The following is a 7,773-nucleotide window of genomic DNA, read 5'->3' as shown; positions in this document are numbered from 1 at the left end:
TTGGAAGGCTTCCTCAGTAAGTTGAGAGGGAAATGGGGGGCAGAAGGGAGTCCAGACAAGGGGGAGGGAAGAAAAACACGTGATTTACATGCCTGCAGGTATACACAGGCATGGTCCCAACCCTGCTCTACGCCTGCGAAACGTGGACGGTCTACAGACGTCACACTCAACTCCGGGAGCATTTCCATCCACCTGCAAATCTCTTGGGAAGACAGGTGGACAAATGTCAGCGTGCTTGAGGAAGCAAAGACCACCAGCATTGAAGCGATGCTCCTACGCCATCAACTCCGCTGGACTGGCCACGTTGTCCGAATGCCACTCACCGTCTCCCAAAGCAGTTGCTCTACTCCGAACTCAAGAATGGGAAATGTAATGTTGGTGGGAAGGAAAAGAGATTTAAAGATGGGCTTAAAGCCAACCTTAAAAACTGTGGCATAGACACTGAGAACTGGGAAGCCCTGGCCCTTGAGTTCTCTAATTGGAGGTCAGCCATGACCAGCAGTGCTGTGGAGTTCGAAGAGGCACGAATGAAGGGCTTAAGGGAGAAACGTGCCAAAAGGAAGGGCCATCAAGCCAACCCTGACCGGGACCGCCTTCCACCTGGAAACCAATGTCCTCACTGCGGGAGAACATGCAGATCAAGAATAGGTCTCTTCAGCCATCTACGGACACCCCCCCCCAAGATGGAAGACAGTCATCCTTGAACTACAAGGGATCTCCTAAGTAAGTAACACAGGCATGGAAATATGTGTTTCTCAGGAAGAATTGGGTTTAAAGGGCTACTTTCAAACATGTGTTTCTTAGCTCTTAATCAGATTCCTCCTTCATTTTGGCTAAACGTTGTTTAGCCACCACCAAATACGATTTAACCTCTGTAGAAGAGGCCTTAGGTATGTTTCTTACACTCACTTGATAAAAACAATACCAAACAAAGCTACAAATACTTTTTAATTTATTGAGTTACAAACAATTCATTCTACATTTAAACATATTGTTAACACAAAGTGAAAACAGAAACAGCTCAATGTAATTTTTGGAATCAACACACAATAAAAACACCTACCATTTAAAATATTTACATTCCTTTAAACATTCAAATATTCTTCAGATAGAAGTTGGTCAAGAGAAATAGATGATCCACGATGTGGACAGGTTTCTGTGTCACTGCTACCGGTGGATTGTATTGGAGTGGCCATAATGATAGGCTCCTTTCCATTGGGCCTAATACGAAATGTCTCACTGAGAATGAAGAAGGAACTGGTCAGCTGGAATCTCAAGGCAAAAATTCCCACGTAGATGGCAAAACCAAGAGTCTACTCATAGGGAAGAGTAGGCAAACGGAAATCAATGAAGAACTTAATCTCTTCAATTGATGAGTACAGAATGCATATCCCACAAAAGTGGGATAAGAATAATGAAAATAAACAGTACGTTTAAAAGTCCCTCAACCCACAAAAAATTGAGCAAAGCATTTTTCAGCCTTGCCTTGTGGAAAAGGTGCCACAAAGCAAAAGACATGAAAACAATAGCTAAGGCTAGCACAATGCTAGCTTAAGACATGAGGTCGTGTGCGATGGCAATTCCCTTTGGGAGGAACCAATCTTCCTCCAGGAATTTCAGGAGGAAGTCTCATGAAACGGACTCCCCAAACCCCAACCCAGATCTTGCCACGGCGGAACAAGGCATGGGATGCCACATTCTCCATTCCTCCGTTCCCCTTGCAGTAAGGCACAGGACCTAACCAATCACCGCAAGGATGAAGCCACACAAATGGAGGTAAGCCAGTTGGATGAGCCAGGCTGCACCTGGAAGGTGACCTTCAACCAAGCTTAACCTCCGTCTGAACCACTTCTCCATGCTGAGAAATGAAATGAAGGCAACCTGTACTTACTATTTATGGAGTTATGCACATGCACTTTCTTCCCCTCTGTTTGGGAAACATTGTGATACAGAGGTAAACCCTTCTCCTGGTTGGAAAAAAACCTTTTTCTGTGACAAACAGCCCCGTGCCCTACTTGACCCACAGAAATGGAAAGCCTGCTGTAAGATATGTCAGAATTAATTCTTCTGTTGGCAGGAATGGGCTGAATGAGGGCAAAGAAATTGAGGAGTGATGCCAGTCAGTCACAAAGCAGGCCAGGGAATTGGGACCGGACCTATGCCGGGTGGGATTCAACCAGGGGATAGATGTCAACAAAGAATGGCTTCTCCAGCTCTTTCAAATAGATTTCTGACCTGAAACACAAGACTCGGAGATGGCTGGTGATCTCTAAAGCAAAAGACCGGAATATGGTTTGGGCTCCTTGATGTGCAAGAGCTGAACCTGGCTTGTGATCCATCCAAGATGCACCTGAACAACAGACCGGCAGCGGTGATCTTTGAACAGGGTGCCATGGAAACCACTCTTTCGAGTTCTGAAATCGTTTAGAATGTTGTCAGTAACTGAAAAACTGAAGATCAAAAGGTCAGAGACAGATTCCGGCCTGGGCATGGGGGCCTTTGCAGGGGTGGGGGCTCCTGGGCCCCCAGATATTTAGGAGTCATACTGAGGGGGACGTGGGTTTAAAAAGAGAATTTTCAAAGATACTTCTAACGACTATAAGTCCCATATGTTTTGATTGACCTAATAATTGCTAAAGGCTTTTGTAGAGCCTATGTTTGAGAAAGGCCTATGTTTAAGAGAGGCCATTCTTCCTCTCTCCACTGAACATAACAGTAGATATTGTAATTGTGCCAGTTGCAAAGGTGCTTTCCGGCATCCTTATCCCAAGGCACCACAAGGAGGAGATGTGAATTTCTCCAAGATTTTGAATGAAAGAAAGAATAAAGACAAATAGAAATGGCCTGCATCTTTTTATATGGGAGGCAAGAGGCTTACAGATATGCCTCACTGACATTTGGGGTTGTTGATATGTGGAATGTGGGGAAATTAACACCAATGCCGAAATGCAATATTTATTTCCCTTAGTCAAGCATGCTGATTCCTCAGTTGGTAAACATCTAAGAAACAAAAAGGAACCTATTTTTTTGACTCAGGGTAGGAAACAATCCGAAAATGTTTTTTCATTGTGCAACAAAAGCTCTACAGAATTTACAATGATCATCTGTAAATACCAAATGCCATTATCACCAAATTCTCTTTCTTATAAAAAATTACTGAGAAACTCTTTTCCAGAGAACCTGCCAACAAAATGAATTTTCAAAACAATACAAAACAAAACATGGGAAAAAAATGTGAAAGACAAGATGAAGTTTGCAACGAAACAACAAATTCTAAAAAGTATTAAATACAATTAGACATCAAGCAGAGGCTGGATGGCTATCTGTCAGGGGTGCTTTGAATGTCTTTTTCCTGCTTCTTGGCAGGGTGTTGGACTGGATGACCCGAGAGGTCTCTTCCAACTCTATGATTCTATGATTCTATCAATTTCCATTTTATTACCGTAAGTACTGTATGATTTAATTCAAAGTACTGCATACACACTGAAGCTATATTTAGGACTTAAATACACAAATGAAACCATTACTACTGTGTATGTAGATGTCTGCATATATATTAATATATTCATGTTTGTGTATGAAAGATGAAATTTTGCACCTGACCAAAGCAAAAAGTAAAAAGAAGTTATTTTAAAATGGCTATATTGTCAGGAAAGAAGAAAGGGATTGCAAGGCAATGTAGAAGTTTTGACTTAAACTTGTACACATCAGAAATTAACAATATTAAAACATGTTGGGAGTCTTGTGAAAAGTATGAAACATTAGGAGCTGATAATATGACTAGGACCTGAAGGAACTGGATGCCAGAAGAACTTGTATCATGATTTGTGGTGACTATTTGTTGTGAAGTTGACTTTGGCTGATGGTGACACTATGAATGAGATCTCTAAGAGCCCAGGCTTCTTTGATTGTCGGGGGATGATGGGTAGCAGAGTGGATTCCAAAAATCATCATTCTGGTCTCACTGCCCCCTTTCTTCCGCAGGCTGACTTCTCTTGCGGAGAAACAGCACTGGCCAACAGAATTCCAGCAGCCGGAGGTTCAGTTGTAAATCCAACTGTTATAAATCTTTATTTACATAGCTGTATACAAATAGAGTCAATTGCCATAAGTCCCAGACACATGGCAGTGTCTCTTCGGCAACGGAGCCATTCAGTTCTCAGTCCATCCTCCGAGAAAGCTCACGCCGAACTCCACCGATAAGATAACACACAAATTCCTCTGTCCAGAGGAAGTTCCAACCCTCAAAGGCAGGAAATCAATCCTGATAGGTCACAGTAATCACAACAGGCTGTCAGTCAAAACTAGCCTGCTGTTAACTATTTCATTACTGAAAATACACACTCTAGCTCATCAGCAGTAAACACTTGATTTACATTTCATACAAATACAACCATACTCCAACATTGATGAAGTCCTTCCACCTGGAATTGCTCTCTCTCCCTTAAGGCTGGGAATGTGTCCCATTGAATTGAATCTGGGCTTCTTTCCAAGTAGATTGACACAGGACGGCACAGTAAGCCTGCTTGTGAAATCCTTGGGCCGTTGCTTTCAGGGCTGTTTTCTGTCTCAGGTGGGGCCTCCACCCCCTGGGCCCTGTCCTCTCAGGAGGACAGACACCCTTTGCTCTGCTGCTCAGGGAGGGAGGGAGGGATGCACCCTTTTCTCCTCTTGCTTTGGTCAGTGTTCTCCATGCTTTGCCAGCTCAACCTCATGTGACCTCAACATCTGAGGCTGGATCGACACTGTCCTATATCCCAGCATCTGATCCCAGGTGATCTGTTTTGAACTGGATGAATCAGTCTATGCTGCTAGATAATCTGGGATCAGATACTGGAATATGGGGCAGTGCAGATCCACCCAGAGAGGCACCAGATGCAACCTGTTCTTGGAGATGAAGCAGGTTCAGCCTTGGAGGGAGCTCATACTATCTCTTGCAAGTTGTGTTCTAGATGGGGGAAAACCTCGCACAAATATCTCCAAACTGATTAAAATGGTTGGATTCTAGAGTAAAATTTGTTTTTTGATTATGAAAAAAATGCTCTCATACTCACTGTGTTCAACTCTACCTCTCAGTGAATCCTTTCTCCTTGGTGCAGAAACAGTTCTGCCCATAACTCCCTGCAGTTTCCAAAGGTTTGTGCTTGGAAGCATTACTTCTTTGGTCAACTCCCAGTGCCTTTCTACATGCAGAATATACATTATACCTTCTTGAACCATATCTTTACACTTCTAAGAATGAGATTTTGCAAGTGATAGTATAAGAGCTCTTTCAAGTTTTCCATGACTATATAATTTTTGTAATCACTGGTGAATTGAAACAATAATAAGTTTTTAAACCAGTCTCCATTCCCTGAAGGCCCTACTAGATATTCTGGCTCTACTTGACGGTATAATGGGTTAATAAAGGAAGGGAATTGGGAAGTAATCAAAACACTGAGTATCTTTGAGTTTAGAGATGAAATGGCCTGAAACGAGGGGAAAGTGGGATTGTTGTGTGTTTTCCTGGCTGTATGGCAACAACCCTGTGACTCCACCTATGAAAGCCTTCAACAACACGAGGGACGATTGGTAGAAGACCATTTTTAGCGGGTTGGAAGAAGAGAGTGAAGGAAGAGAAGATAACCATTTGGTTGAACATGTTTGGATTCAGTGGTGGCAGAGAGTAATTGGTAAGACACATACACCCCAGATTGTTTTGAATGCAAATATATTTCTTTGTAAAGAATTATGGCATTTTGTCACTGATAACATTTTTTCTCCAAAACACCATTCTTAATAATATTTTTAAAATAACAAAATATATGTATGAGTCATGAGCTGACAACTACATTAATATGACTGATCTCCATGCTGAAAAGTCAATGGATTAAAAATATCACAGATCAGCCTTCTGGACCATTTTGCACAACTGTGGTTATGCTTGCTATTCAAGCCCGAAAGCAGTTTGATATTCCAGGAATGTACACAATCTGTATTTTTCTTTATACGCTTTTATCTGGCTTTGGATAATAATTGTGTGCAGAAGAAAAGGAAGCTCCAGGGTTGTTTTAGTAATGATCTTCACTGCATATCGTTGCTGCCTGGTGTAATGCATATGGAAAAGGTCACCAGGCACTGTGCTGCATTTCTCCTCCGAGCAAAACAACATGGCAATTTAAATACAGTAGGTCTTTAATGTTTTGCTACAACCACGGTCTTAAGGAGAAAACACCATAGCAACAAAAAGAGAAAAATGAAGATTTTACAACCTTTGAACCATTTGAAAAAGCCATACATAAAACTGGCTGTGACAGCATCTTTGCTGTAAGAACAAAACATTCTGTCTTGGGTAAATAATGCCAGGATGTGAACCTCAGTCTATTTTTCCTGAATAGGTGGAACATCACCTGGGAATTATTTATCTGAAACCTAAAGCCAGATAAAGCCCCTTCATCTCATCCTGCATTGCCATCTACATTGCACATTTATGCTCAAGTACTACTGCCGAAAAACCCAAAAGCTACCAGATTTAATCTGATCTTGAAATCTAAGCAGGTTAGTAATAGAAAGGAAGACTCCATTAAAAACCAGGGGATGTAGGCTACATTTCAGAGGAAGGGGGTGACAATAACACTTAGGAGTATTCCTTGACTTAGGCTGGATCTACACTGCCATATAATGAAGTTCCAAATTGTCTGTGAAGATCCAGTTTAAGAAAATCCTATGAAGTAAATGGCTCACCATAAGTCAACAGGCCATTTGAGCGCTCATAAACACATACATACACTATTTCCTTGAATGCTTTTCTCTTAATAGGAATAAGTTAGATGAAATCCCTTTATATTGATGATTCTTACACTTGGAATATATCCAGAATATATTCATCTTGTTGATTTTTTATCAGTGTGATAAACTCTATAAAATTCCGAATGCTACAATTAAATATTAATACTTTAAAAAAACATTTTGCATTCATGTGTGTAGGCATTTCCCTTGTTTTTGAATTCTTTTTCCTTGTGTCTTATTATTGTTGGCTGCCTTGAGTTCAATGGAAAAAAGGTTTGATACATATAAAGATGATGATGACAACAGCAACAACAACAATAATAAAAATAATCTGAAATCACAACACATCCATATATTTTAATTATCATTATCATTGCATTTATTTAGATCTCATTTTCCTCTCTTAAACAAGTCTCAAAAATATTCTGAAAATGAATTCTAAAGATTATCATCAGCACAGGAGCTTTGAGATATAAGCAAGATACCTACCTCTCTTATAAACACATCAATGTGCCAACATCACAATAGACTCCTCCAGAGGTCATAATATAGCCATGTATGTATAAAAACTGTGTTTATGGGTTTACATTTACTTTTTTGCTGGGATGTCAGACAGCATAACTACTCTGGAAATTTTTTTGCTACTTGTCCCTTTCAGCCATTCAGGAATGTATTTCTGGTGCCTTCCTTCAAAGAGCAGGTAAGTATGTCCCCAGCTGGGATAAGGCTGCTTTTTAGACTATGTCTCCCCAGGGCGTCATAGTCCAAACTGCAGGGCTTCAGCTTATTTTATCGGGATCCCATGCCTTCAGGATGAGCCCCATTGGGCTAAAGCTGGAAATCACTGGGCAGAAGAGACATCAGTTTGCATGGGATCCATCCCCCCATTCCAGGTTAGGAACGATAAGGCACCAGAGGAAGACAGGAAGGAAGGAGAGAGGGCGAGAGGGAGAAGAAAGGAAGGATGGAAAGAGGGAGGGAGGAAGGGAGGAAGGGAGGGAGGAA

The sequence above is a fragment of the Anolis carolinensis genome, chromosome 3, assembly GCF_035594765.1.
Source record: "Anolis carolinensis isolate JA03-04 chromosome 3, rAnoCar3.1.pri, whole genome shotgun sequence".
Lineage (NCBI taxonomy): Eukaryota > Metazoa > Chordata > Lepidosauria > Squamata > Dactyloidae > Anolis > Anolis carolinensis.
Note: the sequence above shows the minus strand (reverse complement) of the source record.